This window comes from Mastomys coucha, unplaced genomic scaffold (genome assembly GCF_008632895.1).
Source record: "Mastomys coucha isolate ucsf_1 unplaced genomic scaffold, UCSF_Mcou_1 pScaffold22, whole genome shotgun sequence".
Lineage (NCBI taxonomy): Eukaryota > Metazoa > Chordata > Mammalia > Rodentia > Muridae > Mastomys > Mastomys coucha.
Genome location: NW_022196905.1, coordinates 36,970,000 through 36,988,894, shown reverse-complemented (window position 1 = coordinate 36,988,894; position 18,895 = coordinate 36,970,000). Strand labels below are relative to the sequence as shown.

General features: G+C 39.0%; 1 long non-coding RNA gene across 1 annotated transcript in view; it reads right to left on the bottom strand.

Moving 5' to 3' along the window:
• LOC116070541 overlaps nucleotides 1-5,932 on the bottom strand; it is a 19,577-nt gene extending 13,645 nt beyond the window's left edge. Inside the window, exon 1 of the long non-coding RNA XR_004110454.1 lies at nucleotides 5,883-5,932. This is a non-coding gene — a long non-coding RNA (uncharacterized LOC116070541). The remainder of the gene's footprint in view (nucleotides 1-5,882) is intronic.
• Nucleotides 5,933-18,895: the final 12,963 nt, after the last annotated feature.

Genomic DNA, 18,895 nt, shown 5'->3' with positions numbered 1-18,895 from the left:
GAGAGAGAGAGAGAGAGAGAGAGAGAGAGAGAGAGAGAGAGCAGAGGGAAAAGGAGAGGGAGAGGGAGAGAGTTTTGAGATAAAAACATTACAGGTCTTTATCTTAAACATGTTAATTCACAAAGGAAAATTGAAGCTTAGGACTTGGCTGAAGTGGTGAGATAGTTCTTTCCAATAGCAATGTTTAGTTGGGTGCTATTGTGACTTATCTATCCATCCAATCACCCACTCATCTACCCATGTACTCATACATCTATCTGTCCTTCTGCCTCTCCTTGCTATCTATTCATTAATCATTCATATATCTTTCGTAAATCAGCCCACTAATTCTAGTATCCAGCTATATATGCGAAGATCTCATTTGTAAATTGATATTTCAATTTATATTCTAATCTATTTTACCCTCCTATCCAAATAAATGTCAACATTTTTTATTTAAATACTCCTTTACTTCTTTTTCTACCATACATTGCTCTGTTCATTTTCTTTCTATTCTATCTTACTTTTCCCATCTTTTTTTCATTTATTCTATCTTAGTCATTTATAGTATTTACTGCTTCATTGAATTTAAAAACCTCAAATTTTGTTTGAAGAGCAGGAAGCTTCATTATTAAGCAGGGTTCTAATTCCATATGTCCAATATCCAGGTGGCTTCTGTGCCTGGGAAGACAAGGGGCAGTAAGCATGGTTCTGTCCCAAGGTTTACAGCACAGTATTGTTCTTTATGGGACCAGAAAAGCTGCCTGTGATGACATAGACATTCCACCATCCAACACAGAGTCTTTTGAATGAGTAAAAGCTTGCAGTTTTTCAGATGTTTTAGAACACTGAGTACATCTGGCAAATGTTCTCCCTTGAATATTTAAAATCATGTTTTATTTAAGGGAAATGACTTTCATAAATTTCTGACCCATTTGAGCTTTATATCATTGTAATATTCTTTAAGAGCCAATTCGTGTCCAATAAGGCTTTTCACCTTGTTTAATGACTTTTTAAAATTCTCTTTTCTTGCAATCAAAACCACATAAGCTGATCGGAATGCCAGAGGGTTCAAGTTCAGTTCAGAGTGCTCAAGTCATGAATTCTGAAAGAATTTGAAGTTGCTGAAATGAGTTCTTCTCATCTATATTCAACCATGTCTCTAAGGATTAGCCCTATGCAGACTCACTGTAGGCATCATCTGAGGCCTGAAGGACCAAGCTTTTTGCTGAACATTTAATGTCAATTTAGGGAGATCTTGCCTTATGCATATGTAGCTTGTCCCAAGAAGAGAAACTTGACTAACATTTCTAATTCTCAGTAACTTAAAAGGAAGGGTAGAAAATTAACCATGTTAGTTCTGGGCAGTAGAGATGGTCTGTGTCTGTGTGACAGAAGAAGTTACAAACTCAGAGAAATAAAGTTAGGTAAAGCATACCACTAGGATGTGGCTGATGTGTGTCAGGACTTCTGGACTCATTTCTGTCTCTACATACTATGCTCTAATGTCAGCTATGGGAAAAATGATTCAACTCATTGTCCTTTGTTGAGCAGAGAGAGAGAGAGGAGAGAGAGAGAAAGAGAGAGAGAAAGAGAGAGAGACAGAGAGAGACAGAGAGAGAGAGAGAGAGAGAGAGAGAGAGAGAGAGAGAGAGAGAGAGAGAGAGAGAGAGAGAGAGGAAGAGAGAGAGGAAGAGCTTGATGTTCTACAGTTTCCTCCAAGGAATGGCTCAGTTACCCAAGACCTCCCATTTGTTCCAGTTCTAGAATACAACAAATCATTCTTAAGCATTTATTAGTTTGATTTCTGTTACTAGCCTACTCTTCTCTCCCAGATGTTTCTCCTTCTACTATACTTTACTCAGTACTTTCTCCATCCCTGCCTACTGTAGATGGCAACTTAACTGTACTTCTAGTATCATGTTGCTAAGAGACACAAAATCTCTGATGACATCTTCTAAAGATTTGTGAATTAATTTAGGAGAATAGGAATAGAAAAATAAAAATCCTTGAGTATGGACCTGTGTTAAAATTTTTGTTGGATAATCATGGCCTTTGCCTTTGGAAACTGAGAAGGCTCTCTGTTCTTACTGTTTCCCTTGATATCTCTCACTGAATCATATCTCAGATTGGTTCCTGAAACTCAGCTATAATTTCCTTCAAGCTATAATTACCCACCATTTATCTCATTTCTTCTTCAGCTAGACTGATGGAGTCAGATAATAGTGACCAGAAGGGGCTAGAGCCATGACTTATATCCTAAACAAGAGATGACATTGAAGAATGAAGGATTTGCAGAGTAGCCATGCAAGCACAATAACTACTATCCTCCACTGAAGATTCATGGAGTTTGGTCTTTTGTTCTTCAACTTTTCTCAGATATCAAGTCATGTCCTTACACAATGACTGATCCCTGTCTATAGTACCTTCCTCTATAATCTCTGTTTGTCAACTAAATACAAGTGTCATGATTTTCATAAAAGCTTTAAAGAGTAGCCTGAACAGAAATAAATGCCCTCCACGTGGATACTCTTATGTAAAATAATACAACCAATGTCTTATATTGAAACACTATGTGCTGCCTCTGCTTTTTGTATTCCTCTGTCTGAGTATTGCTGAATTATACATTAACGCTCCTGATAGTAACTATTATTATATTCATTTTTAAAGATGAGAAAGTAAGGAAATACTTTTTGTGTTTTTTTTTTGTTGTTGTTGTTGTTATTGTTCCCAAAGTATCAAGTTTCTGAAAATGGAATGATATCCCTTAATATTAAACTTATAGTTTACGTAGGCAGTATTTCCAGTTTTGTTAATGGGTTTACTTCCATCTGGTGGATACAGTCATTGAGCGGAGATCAGAGCATAAGAATTCTAACCTAATCAGTAGATTAATCCATTAAAGGATGGACAATTGAATCGATTGCTGGGAAGGTGGCAGTGGAAGCTATGGCAGGTGGAAACTCGCTAGAGGACCTAAGTCTGAAAGGTCTACTTTATCTTTGGATTCATTGTCTCTTTGTGCCTCTCCTAGGAAATATGAGATAGAAGTAGCTGACCTGGGAAATGCTGAATCCATCATCCCAAACAAGCCATATATGTGTCTTGATGGGAACCATTCTGGAGTATATGATCACAGGATTGAAAAGTGACAAGTATGATTTGGCTACAGAACAGGGAAAAGGACAGGTGCAGTGTTTTGAACCAGACATTTCTAGAACCGGACTGTATGATCCCACATATTGATCACATAGTGATGCTTTCCATACTGAGAACAGAGTAAGGATAAGCAAAACTCAAAATCCAGGCTCAGATTTAGGAGAGCTAAAAGGCATCTCAATTCTTCCAGAGCTATTTCTTCCTCTAGGGAATGGTTTAGCAATAATGGCACAGACAATTAGCTTTTCTTAATCTCTATTCTCTTCTTCCTCCTTAGAAAATGGAACTTATTAACCTAGAGCACAAAAAGGCGTTTTCCAACTAATTTTGTACCTAATTAACAGGTATCAAATGGTAATGTGCACATGAAACTGTCATTGGCTCCTATGCAAATATTTTTGAAAAAGTCCATGGATTTTACCCTTTGTCCTTTTCTCTTCTTACTGGCTTGATTTCACCCCTAATGGTTAGGACTGTAGTTGTTACTTTGTACCATGAAGAGATCTTGTGAGTGAAGTCACACAGAGTGGCTGCGTAATTACAAACACAAGTGTCTTTCTGCAGAGTTTTTTGAGAGCTCAGTCTATAGGAGCTAGAGTCCTTGAGAGATTTTTGGAACAAAGTCAACCCATAAACCCATATCCTATCTTGAAACTTATAATAGAATAATAATAAACTTTTGCTTTAAGTAAGTCTCTGTTTTATTCATATAACTCATTTTAATTGTACAATACCTCTATTTTAGTGTTATGATGATGATTAAACCCATTTTGTCCTACATTCCTGAAAGAAGGCAAATACCACCAATGTGGTCTTTCCATACATAGGGCATTCTCTTGCCTTGTACATGATACATGTTCAGTTCATCTCTAAGAATTATAATAAATAAAACTTATAATACAAAAGGCATCCTTTACTAAAAAAAATGATTTCTCATCATGGAGATATAGACAAGTAGTCCAGAAACTTTACTAAGTAAAGGTCCTGTCTGGAATTAGGTTGTGCCTCTGAAAGAGGGAATATAAAACTATTAATAAAGCACATCCCTGTGAAATTTCAGTAGTTATGCTTACAGACTGATGATGTGTATCAAACATTTATCAATGATCCTCTTATGGCAGGAGTATCTTCCTTACTCCCCAATTGAAAGACTGGGAAAATGAAAACCAAGATTGAGATGCAAAGTTACAGAGAGCAAATATCCCAATGAGAACTCACAAATCTCTTATTCTACATCCTATACTATTAAACCTCTACTCTGTGCATGTATGTATTTGTATGTACAAGGGTTGCTCATATACATGAAGGCTAGACATCACTTTTGGGTATCATGTTATCGTGTTTTAGGAATTATACACTTATTTTTGGCTTTACTTGCTACCTGTTTATTTATACAAAGACTTTTTTTTGATATTTTTCTTTATTTACATTTCGAATGATATCCCCCTTTCCGGTTCCCCTTTGAAAACAACCCTATTATGGATACAGAAAATGTGGTACATTTACACAATGGAGTACTACTCAGCTATTAAAAACAATGAATTTATGAAATTCTTAGGGAAATGGATGGATCTAGAGAATATCACCTTGAGTGAGGTAACCCAATCACAAAAGAACACACATGGTATGCACTCACTGATAAGTGGATATTAGCCCAGAAGCTCAGAATACCCAAGATACAATCCACAAACCACAAGAAACTCAAGAAGAAGGAAGACCAAAGTGTGGATACTTTGATCCTTCTAAGAAGGGGGAACAAAATACCCATGGAAGGAGTTGCAGAGACAAAGTATGGAGCAGAGACTGAAAGAAGGACAACCCAGAGACTGCTCCACCTGGGGATCCACCCCATATATAGTCACCAAACTCAGATACTATTTTGGATGCTAACAAGTGCTGGCTGACAGGAGACTGATATAGCTGTCTCCTGAAAGGCTCTGACAGTGCCTGACTAACACAGAAGTAGAGGCTCACAGTCATCCATTGAACTGAGTACAGGGTCCCCAATGAAGGAGCTAGAGAAAGGATCCAAGGAGCTGAAGTGGATTGCAGCCCCTTAGGACAAACAACAATATGAACTAACCAGTAACCCCAGAGCTCCCAGGGACTAAACCACCCACCAAAAAGTACACATGGTGGGACTCACGTCTACAGCAGTATATGTATAGCAAAGGATGGTCTAGTTGGTCATCAATGGGAGGAGAGGCCCTTGGTCCTGTGAAGGTTCTTTGCCCCCCGAGTAGGGGAATGCCAGGGCCAGGAAGCAGAAGAGGTTGGGTTGATGAGCAGGGGGAGTGGGGTGGGAATAGCGGTTTTTTCAGAGGGGGAAACCAGGAAAGGGGAGAGCATTTGAAATGTAAATAAAGAAAATACCTAATAAAAAAATGAAAACCTAAGACAATCACCATGGTAATATGGACATTAAAGTCTTTCTTAGGTCAAAACAAAACAAAACAACAACAACAACAACAACAACAAAACCCTATTAGGCTCGGTTGATTGGCCAGCAAACTGAAGTGAGTATCCTGGCCAGTGTTTACATTTTAAGCAGACATTACCAAGCTCAGATTTTTATGTAACTGCTAGGCATTGAGCTCAGCCACTAAGGCTTGGATAGCAAGCACTTTACACAGCAAATATATTCTAATCTCCTTTAAATTCCCTTTAAAGCCTTAGAAAGGAGACCACAGCTTTAGTAAAAGCAAAACAAATCTCTTCCCCAAGCCAGCTTAGGTTTACCTCACCTAAGTCTAAGACGGAGAGGACTGGTGTTCTGATCTTCTGCCATCCACAAAGGCACTGGCTCTCCCCATCGTGAGAGAGAGCCACAAACATGTTCTGGATACTTAGCAAAGCACCTAGCCTGAGATCATTGGTTTGATAGGTTGTAATAAGGTGGTGTTAGAAACTATATTCTGTCCTCTCCAGTACCTGGCGGTGACATAGCTAGCACTGTCACCCAACACCTGCCCTGACAAATCAATTAGTATATACAGACTGAGTAAAGCAATGTTGGATGACTTCTCCCAATAACACACAGGAGAAGTTACCTGCTTAGCAAACTTCTCAAACTCAACAGCTCAAAGCTGGTGAGCTCTTAAAGCTACAAGACTGTTCCTGAGCCTGGGTATAAAGATGACACTTCTGAACTATCAGGAGAAATTCATTTAAGAGACACTTGGAGATCATATTGGATATGAAAGGAGAAGAAGGAAATCCTGAAGGTGAAAAGATAAGTGGGGAAGGATTAACCAAAATTAAGAGGCATGAAAAGGCTTGTGAAAATTTTAAGCTAAATTGTAAACAAAACAAAACAAAACAAAACAAGAAAGCAATTAAAAAGAGTTTGAGGGAGATGTAGACAACACAGCCTTCAGAAGTCAGAGGTTGTTAAATAAAACTGCCAGTGTCAGGTAGTGTGGGCTAATTCCTTAGGTTTTTGATCAAAGAGTGCCCAGAGGCTCCTGAAATGTACAAGCTAGTGTCATTGTTCTTTGTTGTCCTCCAGGAAAAGATGGTTAGACCATATTGTTGAAGAACCCACATGACTTGGTTTCAGGATATAGAGATACTAAATTAGAATTGAGGTAGAAGCTGACTCCCTGATGGATAGCTTTCACAGTTCCAGAAGATGCTACCCAGGCTGCTGTGGGAAGAAAGGACATCAGTAGTCTAACAATGCTGCAAACCATTCAAGTTGTAATACCAGCCAGCCAGGCAAGATGCAACCACTGTTAAAATGCTAGCATCATGGTTATGTGGGGGACTAAGACTCTCTGGTTAGATTTCAGGGCCATTCCATGGAGGAAATTCAGTCCTCTCACTGAAAACCTGTCAAAAGCTTATTTCTTGAGAAGTCATAGACCCTAAGGGGAGAACTGAGTACCATTGTTTTGGTATATGGATGTGATGGTAATGTAAAATTGCCTTCTAAATATTCATGTTTATTGCTAAAAGTAGAATTGCTTTCAGCCTGGGACAGAGAAGTTTCATCAAGTGACAGTTAATGCAGAGACATATAACCAAGTGATGGGAACAAACAACTGTGAATTCTAGGTCCTAAATGGGACATTTATATCATACCCCGACCATGCCAATGCTCAGAGAAAGCTATGGCAGAGTATATCCCACATTCTCCATCATCAGTCTAAGGCTCAGGGAATGTCATGGAAGAGAATATCACATATCCCACATCATTCTAAGGCTCAGGAAATGTCATGGAAGAGTAGGCAAAAAGAATGTAAAGATTGGATGGCATGTTTTGAAATGATGTTTTCTAGGCCTGACATGGTTGTTGCTGGACTCATAGCATCTGTATAAGTCTATATCAAGCAACATTCCCTTGTAGATAGGGAAGAGGCTCATAGACCCTGCTGTTTTCTGAAGAGAGATAAGTAGTTAATGATTGATTGGGGAAGGGCAGTCATATTCTTAAGTGATGTAGCCATTGGTAAGTTGTCTTTGTTCAAGTAAATAATCCTTCACGCAGGCTTGTGCTGACAACTCTGAGTGCAGTCAACTATAAAAATAAACAAAAAGTAATATTAAAATGAGAAGGAGGATTTGTTAAAAGAAGAAGGGGTTTCTTGGCACAGGGAAGAGGATTAGAGAGGATAGTAGGGTGGAACTGGTTAAAGACACTATGCATATGTATCTATACACACACACACACACACATATATGTGTATATATATAATTTTGAAAGAATATATCAATTTAAAAAGGGATCAACTACAATTCATTTCAGAGACAATGCTGTGCTGTAAAAATGAACGTGTTTCTTTTCTGCCTACACTGTGACTATGCCATTTTGGCTTTATCTTTTACTGATGGATACAGGCTTTCTCTCTACTCTATAGACCTGAGTTAGCATGGTGGTATCATTTGGCTAGTGAATGTAGCAGAGGTTGTGAAGTGCCAGCTCCAGTCTTTTTTTCCATTCTCTTTTAAGACTTTGCCCATCTCAGCTTCTAAGGATGGGGAACTTTAGGGTACAGCTGTACTGAAGCTACCCTGGGTCGTAACTCCCAGGTCTATAACTGTGGGTTTATAGGCCAGACTTTACTGTTACTGCTTTAAGTATAGGGTTAAACATTTGTAAAATGTTTACAGTGATAAAATCATTGCAATACAATAAACTGTAGTCATTGAACTGCAGGGTGACCAGCTATGAACCAGCAGCTGTCCCCAACATGTTCATGAACACTATTCTACCATAGCTGATGCTTCCTACACTCACTGTTAAAAGCAGTCATTGAATCATGTTTTAAATTTCATTTTCATTTCCCTAAGCTACCACTCTCTCATTCACTTGGTACCAAATGCCAGACTTCAGATATGTTATAAAATATTATCCCTATTCCTCCCATCCCATGAGATACGTTTCATCATCTCCAATTCCAGGAAAATAAATTGACTCTCTGGAGATTTGGTGAATTGAATGAGTCTACAGTCATTAACTGAAAAGTTGAAGAGGGTAGCCTTGACCTTAGGTGTGACCAAAAGTTAAATGTGAGGCCTTCTTCCCATGTACTTACCTCCAGCTTTCAAAGGGAGTACTTTATTCTCATTTTTAGAGAAAGACAAAGATGTTTTCTAGGATCATTCAATACATAGGAGACTTAAACTTTGAGCCTGAGATTCATTGCCTCCACAGGTCTAATTTGCCAATGTTCAAGAGTAATAAATATGTCTGAAACAGAGAACATGTTTATATCTATGTGCTTTCTTTGTTTTAGAAACATGTTATCTTCTGTTTGAGTGTTTTAAAAACCCGTGTTTTACAAACTCCAAGCTGTAAGAGAAAGCAGGTTGTGAAGGCACTGGTGAGGCTGGTTGCCCAGAAAAACCAGCTGGGAAGCATTTCTGTGTCAATCTTATTCTAGCTTTTAAATTAGCAGTGACTTCTAAACCTTTTGAAGTAGCTGGCATGGGATGCCTAGATTGGGAAAGCAATCATTACAGGGTAGTAGCAGCAGGCGTGAGCTTCCAAATGTTTCCCTTTAGCCTTGGCACTGGGCAGGGATGGAAAGGAGGTAAAAGGATCCTAGCAGGAAGTTTCTAGCTAAGGTGGGTTGCCAGGAAGACCCAGTTAACCTTCCCTTCTTGCTAACAAAAACTCAAACAGAAGGAATGAATTATTTGCAACAATGCCCAAAACCACTGACAACTTCAGAGACCACCCTTGAGGCCTTTGCACACTGACCTGACAAGAATACCTTGAGAGGTTTTGATGAAAGAGGTCTCACAGATTCCAACTTTAGAGCAGAGCTTAGTTAGATTGTACTGTGCTTCTGTACCTGAGACAGTCAAGACAAACATCTCCTTCTCTGAAACTTTAAAGACCGCCCCTGGGCCAACATCTATGAGTAGATTTGGTGTATAACTTTCTTTTTGAAGCTGTTGACATGTCTTGGAATTTCTCTCTATTCAAATGGAACTTATCTATCTATCGTCCATCCATCTGTCACCCACCCAGGAAAATAACATCATGTGGTTTCTGACTTTGTGGCTGACTTAGTCAGAAATTGTTGGTTCCATTGATCCTAACATAAACAAGGTCTCCCTTCTTTTCATGAAGCTCAAGTCTTGTGTGGGGATTCCAAGAATGTGCCTTAAGCACCACCAAAGCCTAGTTGTCAAGAAACTTCCTTAAGTTAACTTGATATTCACACACACACACACACACACACACACACACACACACACAATTTAATTAATGAGAAAAATCACAACCTGTTTGCATTTCTTTGTTTTTGTTTTGTTGTGTTTTGCTGTTGGGGAATCTTTTTGCTAAAGTATGTATCTGAAGAGGAGTCAGAGTCTTCAAAAGGCTTGTGGTTCCAGAAGACTCTATTTTGTCCCTTTAAAGAGGAGCCAGACTATGTGAAGTTAACTAAATTCTCTGATAAAGAATGCTTGGGTGGTGACTGGATAGACAGCTCAGTGGTTGAGAGCACTAGCAGGAGATCTAGGTTTGATTCTAGCACCCACACGGAAGCTCACAACTGTAACACAACACAAAGCATACCCTTTGAGACCTCTATCCTCGCCCAGGTCATCTGCCAGTATTTCTATCATGTATCCTCAAACACTTCTAAAAAACCAAAGAAAACAAAACAAAACAAAGTAAAAAGCAAAACTGAAGGATCTGACTTCGTCTTCTGGCCTCCAAGGGTATTGTACTTACACAGCATATAGACACAGATGTATACACAGGCAAGGGACTCATACATATAAAATACATCTTAAAGAATGACTGTGAGCTATAAACTCATAAGTCTGTGTATGTATATATGTATGTGTCTGTGTTTCTAGGTGTGTGTGCGTGTGTGTTTGTATGTGTGTATAGTCATGGAGTAGATAAAAAAAAATACTCTTTTTTTTTTCTGTCTCCTCTCCTAACATCTAGGGCATGCTTTGACTTTCTAGCTTAGTTTCTGCATTGGTTTACTATTTATATGTCTACTGCAGATGTCATGGGTCTTCCATTAGCACACATCCTGTAGCATCTCACCAGGATGTGCCCATAATGTCTTACTGCAAGTACAATTTTCTGTCTGAGATTTCTTTTCTGTATCAGAAACAGCAGAAATGCCAAGGTAGTAGTGTCTCCAGGAAGATATTTTTCTTTAGCTAATATGGTGGGAAGAAGGCTATTTCAGACCATGAACCTGTGTGGGCAGAGTCCATTAGAAGCATGGTTTTCAGGACACCCCAGAGTTGCCTGTAGACTACTGAGCCCTGCAATAGTCAGCAGAAAGCATGCCCTTTGAGACCTCTATCCTTGCTCAGGTCATCTTCCAGTATTTCTACCACGTGTCCTCAAACACTTCTAAAAAACAAAACAGAACAAAACAAAATAACCTAAAACACCAAACAAACAACAAACCTCAAATAATGGTCTTGTATACCTACCCATTTGGGTCCAAGCCAGTGATTCTCCTAAAGTGTGTGAGACATCAGCATTAGACTTAATAAATGTTGAACAGACAAATTAGTAAGGAAATAACAGATTGAGGAGGTAAAAATGATTGATAGTTTCCCCCTTTTTAATTTTTGAAATTAAACCATGGAGTATAACCAAATAACATCATTTTCAAAGAGAAAGGGTCACTGTTTGGGACATAATTATCACAGAATCTAGCCAATACACAGTGGGAAGCACCAAGACAGGTCTTGGAGGAAAAGGAGAAGCTGTGCTCATGTTCTTGTTCCTTTATCATTTTCTCCCTGGACCTTCCTCACCTACCATGCCTACACAGATAGAAATGACAGCCTGCCTTCCCTTCATAGTAATTCTGATCAGATTTATGAAGTAATCTGCTATATGAAGTAGAGATAAATAATGGCTTCATGGTGGAGTGGCCATATGTTTAGTAGTATGTACATGGAGCTTACTTAGAACAATGCCTACTCATAATCACTATCAACTGTGATCATCTTTATCCTGTTTTACTTTATATTTTACTTATCTGTGGGAACTTTTTCTATACCACTTTCTTCTCTGTTCTTAGGTTTTGAGATTTTTCTGTCTGCAAGAGAAAGAACACATTTGACTGAAGGATTACTTCATGTCCAGATTTCAAATTAATTCTGAAATTTTTATTTTACACATCTCTGTCTTGACTATTACCTAAAACAAGGGTGCTCTCTAAGTAGGCAGTGTGTGCCCTCTATGATCTCCTCTACTTTCTTTGGAAAATGCTCGTCCAGGACACTGAAGCCACTTGTTAGCTGCCATTTCTCCCACAGAGGCTCTGATTTGTCCAGTAGTCTCATGTCTGTCTTTCTGTGTGACTCATTTTTTTTTCCCTAAAGAGATTAACCCCAATCGCTCCGAAGCTAGTAGCCTAATGGAACAGATATTTATTAACCCAGGGAAGTTTTAAACACCAGGTCTCTTGGCTTTAATGGCAGTTCCCTGTGAGCTGTCTATCTCTATCCTCCAGTCTTACTGTTTTCTGAAACTAGACGCTTAGCAGAATCATCATTCCCATCTTAGCAGCTACTTTAGCTGATGCTAACACTGCAGCTCATGGTGATGGATTTAGCTTAGCTTATAACTTGTCAAGACTTTCAATTATGGACGTGTAGGAAGTCTAGATGAGGGGGGTTAAAACAAAACTGTTCTTCCTTTGAATTTTTTTAATATATATGGCTAGATATTATTTAACCTTGTTATTTCTTGTGGAACTTTCCTAAAAAGAGGCAGGTGATATCAAATTTGTTCTCATTACACCTTCAAAAGTTGGATGACACTCACCTTTGTGACTATTTTATTATGAGCCAAATAGTGAGCTTATTCTGTGTATTCATATATCATTCTTACTACTGCTCTGCAATTGTATTTTATCTCATTACTTTAAAAACTTAAATATATCTAAAATAAAATGTTGTTACCTTCTACTAGAAATTCATGTTAGGTATGTAAGTTGTAAAAATAGAAAATGAAGTGAAAATTAGAAAAAATGAAATAATTATTTTATATTCCATACTTGCATAAGATCATACAATCTGTACTTTTCTGTGCCTGGTACATTTTAGTTAACATGATGGTCTCCAGATCAATCAAGATTATTACTATTTTACTCTCTTGTATAGTTGAAGGGTATAGCATTGTATACAGGCACAGCATTCACTGTATTATCCTATTAATAGTTAGCTTGTTTATTTCCTGGATACTCTGAATAGTGCTGGAATAAATCAATAAATAAAGGACTGCATGTTATTTTAAAAACAAAGTTATTTGTGATTTTTTTCATAATAAATTACTGTATAATAATAGGTGAACAACAATGACTCTAAGTGGGAACTGACAAAAAGTAATTCCGTGCCATTGTCATGGGTGGTGACAGTAATAATTACAGCTGACAATGACTGAGTATTTTCTGTGCCGTAGATACACACCTAACACTGACATTTTCTCAGACGTGACACCCAGTCACTATTCCAACTTTTCATAGGAAACAGGTGCCTAGAGAAATGACAGCCAGTCAGTGATGGTGACTGTGTACTTCTTGTGGTCATGTTAGTCACTTCTAGCTCATGTTTCAGGTGTTCCTGTAGTAACTAGCTCAGCATAAGTCCTATTAACTCAAGGCAGGTGTCATCTGCTAGCACCTGATGCTGGTGCTTCCATAGTATGCCCTACAGTACCTTCTTCCCAACGGTTCCTTGTGATTTCAACTCCGCACTACCCCTAGTTACCTAGGCATAGCCAGTCCAGAGGACGAGTGCCTATGAGGAAAAACTGACAAGAGGGAGCTGGAACTAGGTAAAGCGTTTCTTCTTTATTTGTTCCCTGGACAAACTGTGAAGAGAGACATTTTATACAGTTTCCTGAAGAACAAAACAAACTTATGTTTTTAGTACTATGGAGTGAACTCATTATGCATGCTAGGCAACCACCTTGAGCCACAACTTCAGCCTTATTTATTCTTGAAATTGATGTAAAAATAGCTGTATATACTTATGGAGCAGAGTGATACACTCATATATAATGTGTAATAATAAAATGTGGCAATTAGTATCAACCAAACACAGTCATCATGTCTTATGTGTTGAGGGCATTCAAGGTTTATGTAGCTCTTTGAAAATACCTAGTACATTATTATTGCTCTAGTCACACTACTATGTTACAGAGCAAGAGAACATTTCCTCCTCCAATGGTACATTTCTTTCTACCAAGCTCTATCCCTGCCTTACTCCTTCCAACATTTGGATATTCTCTACTTCAATGAGATCAATGTTTTTAGCTTTCATATATGAGTAGGAATATGAGATATTTATCTTTATATGTCTAGGAAAGCTCCATTAACATAATGTCATCCGCTCCCATCCATTTTTGCTATGACAGGATTTCATCGTTTTTGTATATGTGTCACATTTTCTTTCTTTATTCATGGATGATCATCTAGAAAGATTTCATGTTTTGACTGTGTTGATAGTGCTAACATAAATGTTGTGTGATGATATCTCTTTGATATGCTAATTTCCTTTTTTGATGTATACCTAGTAGTTGGATTATTGGATTAAATAGTTTTATATTTTGCTGCTAAGGACATATCAGGAGATCAAACAGTAGTATAAAATATATTAACAGTCTAGTTAAAGTGGGAAAATATTCTGAATGACATTTCTCAAAAGAAGTAGTACAAAAGGCCAATAGATATATGAAAGTAAGAAGTTTTACTCATCATCAGGGAATGCAAATATTTTGGCAAGTTTACTATAAACTTGATACAGCCAGAGTCCTTTGGGAATAGGGAAGCTTGAGTGAGAAGATATCCCCCCACAAGATTGTCCCATAGGCAAACTTGGGGTATATTTCCTTGACTAATGATTAATGTGAGAAGGCCCAGTTCACTGTGTGTAACACCATCCTTGGTGGTATAACTGTATAAGAAAGCAAGTTGAGCAACCCGTGAGCAGCAAGCTAGTAAGTACTCTTCCATTCATTCTGCTCCAGTTCTTGCCTACAGGTTCCTGCCTTTAGTTCCTAACTTCCCTCCTTGATGGGCTGTGATATGGAAATCTAAGCAGAAATATATAGACCTTTTTTCCTCCTGGTTGTTTTTTACATGGTGTTTTATCACAGTTATCGAAACCTTAACTAAGACACTCCATCTCCTATTGACCCCCCTCCTGTACCACTTATCTTTGTCTTTTCTCTCCCTCCTACTCTCCAGGATTTGTAATGAAACATGTCCACACAGGATTTTACCTCTGGATCTTTCCCAAGGAACCCAAGCTATGATAGCTTAAGCTTATTTGATTCCAAAGCTCATGTCCAGGTCATTGTGCTCTATTGATTTAAGGCATTTTAGGTTAAAGTTAAATGAGCCAAGCACAGGTAATCAAATATCCCTTGTTCTCATTCATGCATGGAAGCAAAACAATGGTGGTTTCATAGAAGTAGACGATAGAATAGTTGCTTGCTGGAGGCTAGCAAGGCTGAGAAGAGAGAGGTAGAGGGGCTTTAAGTAATAGGTACTTAATCCATTTAGGTAGGAAGAATGTTCTACATACAGCATGGTGGAATGACTGCGTTTTACAAATTCCATGTGTTCTGAAGATTGGAAGAAGTTTGTATAGTCTTAATAAAAAAGAAATGATTGAAGGAGGTAGAAATATTAGCTACTTAAATCTGATCGTTGAATCTTTGATGCATTTATTAAATTATCACAATATGCTTTGTAAATATATACAATTGTGAATTTGACATACATGTATCACACACATACACATGTGTTTTGCATATATACATATACATGTACACATAGAGAGAGGGGGAGAGAGAGATTGAGAGAGACAGGAGCGAGAGAGAGTTCAAAATGGCTTGCCTTCCTAATGGGATAAGTATAACCCATAGCCTTCTTGCATCTTGGTGAGCAATCTCTTTCCAGTCTCATTTCTGTAGTGTAAATCACACTCTTCCAGTTCTGTTCTGTTAAGGAGATAACTAGGCTCCTCTTTGTCCTTTAAGGGCACCCTGCCCCCTGCTTTCTATTCTCTCCTTCCTGCTTTTTTTTCTGGCCAACTACCATTCTTTCCTGTTGGTATTACAAGATTCCTTCTTTCCAACTCCTCTGCAATGGGACTAGGTCTTTGTTTTCTACACAGCACCGTGTTGTGCTTCTCTTGCAGAACAACATTCCCCTCTGTGGCCTCTTGGCCCTGGGAGGGGCTGTCATTCCATGAGCACTTGAGCAGCTTCAGTGTATCCTCTAGGAGTAAATAGTCAATGTGTGGTCAGAGGTATACCCAGGAAGAGAGACATTATGTGTGGAAGTGTAAAAAGAGTACAGTAAGACACCACAGTGCCCTGGATTCCACTGGCAGTGTGACTGACACCATCCAGTGTAGGGCGGGAAGTGGCCATGACTCAACAGACAAGCTGGGCAGGATGTCAAGGGTTGTTCTGCTGATGAGGATTCTTTCCCACCACAGAAATCCAACTGGAGATGTTTTATCTGAATTGTGGACCAACGTGTGTGTGGCAAGGAATGGAGATGGTCCAGAGCACCTGGGTTCAAGGTGCTACTTACACTTCTGTGTCTGGCTTTTGGTCTTACTCTTAGCACCCTTTGGACAGTTGCCATTTTTCTTTTCTTGTTGCAAAGATGGAAAGAAGAATTACAGATGAGCAGGGAGCCCTACATAATGGGAAACACAGTCATAAAGAAGTCTGGAATTACTCCTTTTCAACATGATGACTTGAAATAAAAATGGGGTTTTCTATTATTGCGTCAATATATTTACAGTGCTGATTGGCTTCTTTTAGGTTGAAGTCATTGTCATCAACCATGGTGATTGGGGAGTGAGAAAATCGTACTGACTCAACTTGAGCCACTCACTCACCTGCATCTGAGGTGACAGGACCTGTTTACTGAGCTGTTTCTACTCAGGCCCATATCACATGACATGCTCAGAGCCTTGATTGCTGTACAAAAGAATCAAAAGTCATTCTCAGGTTCTAGGTAGGGAGATGGAAGTCCAGATGTATGTTTTTAGAAGGCAAACTAGGTGCTGGGTGGAAATGTGGTTGAGTAGAGGGAGTGTAGGGAGGAGATGTGGAGTACAAGACCCATCAAAATAACATTGCCTGGGTCCAAGTCAGGTTTAGCATTAGGATTGCACACAGAGGTGTGAGAATGTTGGTGGATGGAGGAAAGAACACACTCATGTCTTTGTGTCTGTCATATCTTTCCTGTGAGGCAGCATGGGGAATTTGAATATTTTCTAGGAGATATGAGCTTACTGTCTCTGTAAGATCGGGGGGGTGGAGTGGGGAGGGACCTTTTCTAGTTCTGCTCATTCGATGCTCTGGAAACCCACAAGCCTGAGACTTGTTTTCTCCCACATGAGTAGTCCCTGGGAAATGTTGCAGAACAGGCTCTTTGAGATTTCTGTGGTATAGCTACTTACAGCATCACCCACTTCAGACTGCTAGCCTGTCAGGGTTGGAGAGAAATATGTACACTTCAGGATTCTGAACTGAGTGCAGCGACCTCACCATGCAGACCATTGCTTGGAACTTGGAGGCAATCTGTCTTATTAGAGGTTAGTATACATGTGCCCCTTCATAACAGCCATATTGAAGTCCTAAAGCCCATTACCTTAGCATACTGACTTACTTAAAGATACAGTCACAGAGGCAGTTGCTTAATGTGAAGTCATAAAGGGGCAAAATGAAACTCTGCTCCAACATGGTCAGAAGTAATAATGTAGAGATGGAGAGAGACACAGGGAAGACCATATGAAGATGGAAGAGTGATCCATTTGCAGAAGAGAGGTTCTTGGTAGCCAGCTGAGTCCAAAAGGCACAAGGAAGTCTCAGCCCACTAAGGCGTTAGAAGGAACACGACCTTACCAGCATTCTTACCTGACTTCTAACCTTCAAAAGTAATGGTCAATAGGTTTCTATTAGATAACGTTTTTTTATTTTCTTAATTATCATTTTATGTATATGTATGTGTATGTGCTTATGTGAGTTTATATGTATCACATGTGTGCATGGAGCCACTACAGGCCAGAAGAGGGTGTCAGAGCTCTAGAACCAGAGTCCAAGGTGATTATGAACCACCATATGGATTTTGGCAAATGAACCAAGGTCCTGTGTAAGAGCAGGAAGCTCCTTCAATGACTGAATCACTTCTTCTGCCCCAGATCCAGGATTTTTTAATAAACAGTTTTTGTTACAACTTTGTTTTATCTATATGTGCGTATGTATGTGCTAATGTGTATGCCATAGTACTTGTGTGGAGGCCAGAGGACAACTTGTAAGAGTTGGCTCTTCTATCATGTAGGGCTTGGGGATTAGACTCAAGTCATCAGGTTCTGGGTAGGCATCTTTAACCACTGAGGCATCTCACAAGCCCAGTGACCTAGTTTTTGACAACCTGTCATGACCACTTTATACTTTATTCTGCCTAGCTTGAAATATGACTGCTCTTAGATTGTACTTGTGTTTTTTGGTTCCAGTGTATTCTTATGTCACATATTCCTTCACTGTGATCAGATTACAGGAACCTACTACAATCAGCTTAACTGAGTGTGGTGGTATAGTCTTGTAATTCCAGTACTTGGAAGGCAAAGGCAGGGAGATTGTTGCTCATTCAAGACCAGTTTGTCTACAAATTGAGAATTAATCTTAAAAAAAAAAAATACAAACAAGAAACTCTGGGAGAAAAAGAGTCCATTTCCTTAGAAACTTATGGAAGTCTTTATACCAGCTGCCGAGTATGAATGGAGTATCAGGTGCTATGCTGATATTCTCCACATGTTGCCACATATATTTTAATCTTCACCACAATCTATTAACTATGCATCATTATCTTCATTTTACAAATGATGAAACAGAAGCTCAGTGATGTGAGATAACTTGCCTAAGGTCATGGAACTAGTTCAGGATAGCAGTATGACAGGTTAGGTGTGTTGAGGCTCAGACACCATTCCACGCTTAGCACACCACCCTGTGGCCAGTTTGTGGGAGTCCCAGTGGTCATCATGCCTGCATACAACCTGGATGGATTTCCCAACTCCACTCTAACATAAAATGCGAACTGAAGACAGGGAGAGAGATTGAGGGTAGTCACAATAATCTTACAGATCAGTAACTGTGTATTCCCTCAGTAAGCTCCTCTCATCTGGTAGTTGTGCTTCCACCAAGTATGTGATAAAGGATTTCCACTGATGTAATCACATTGGGACTTTGCTTCCTAATGCTTGTGAAACACTGAGCTTCTGAGAAGAA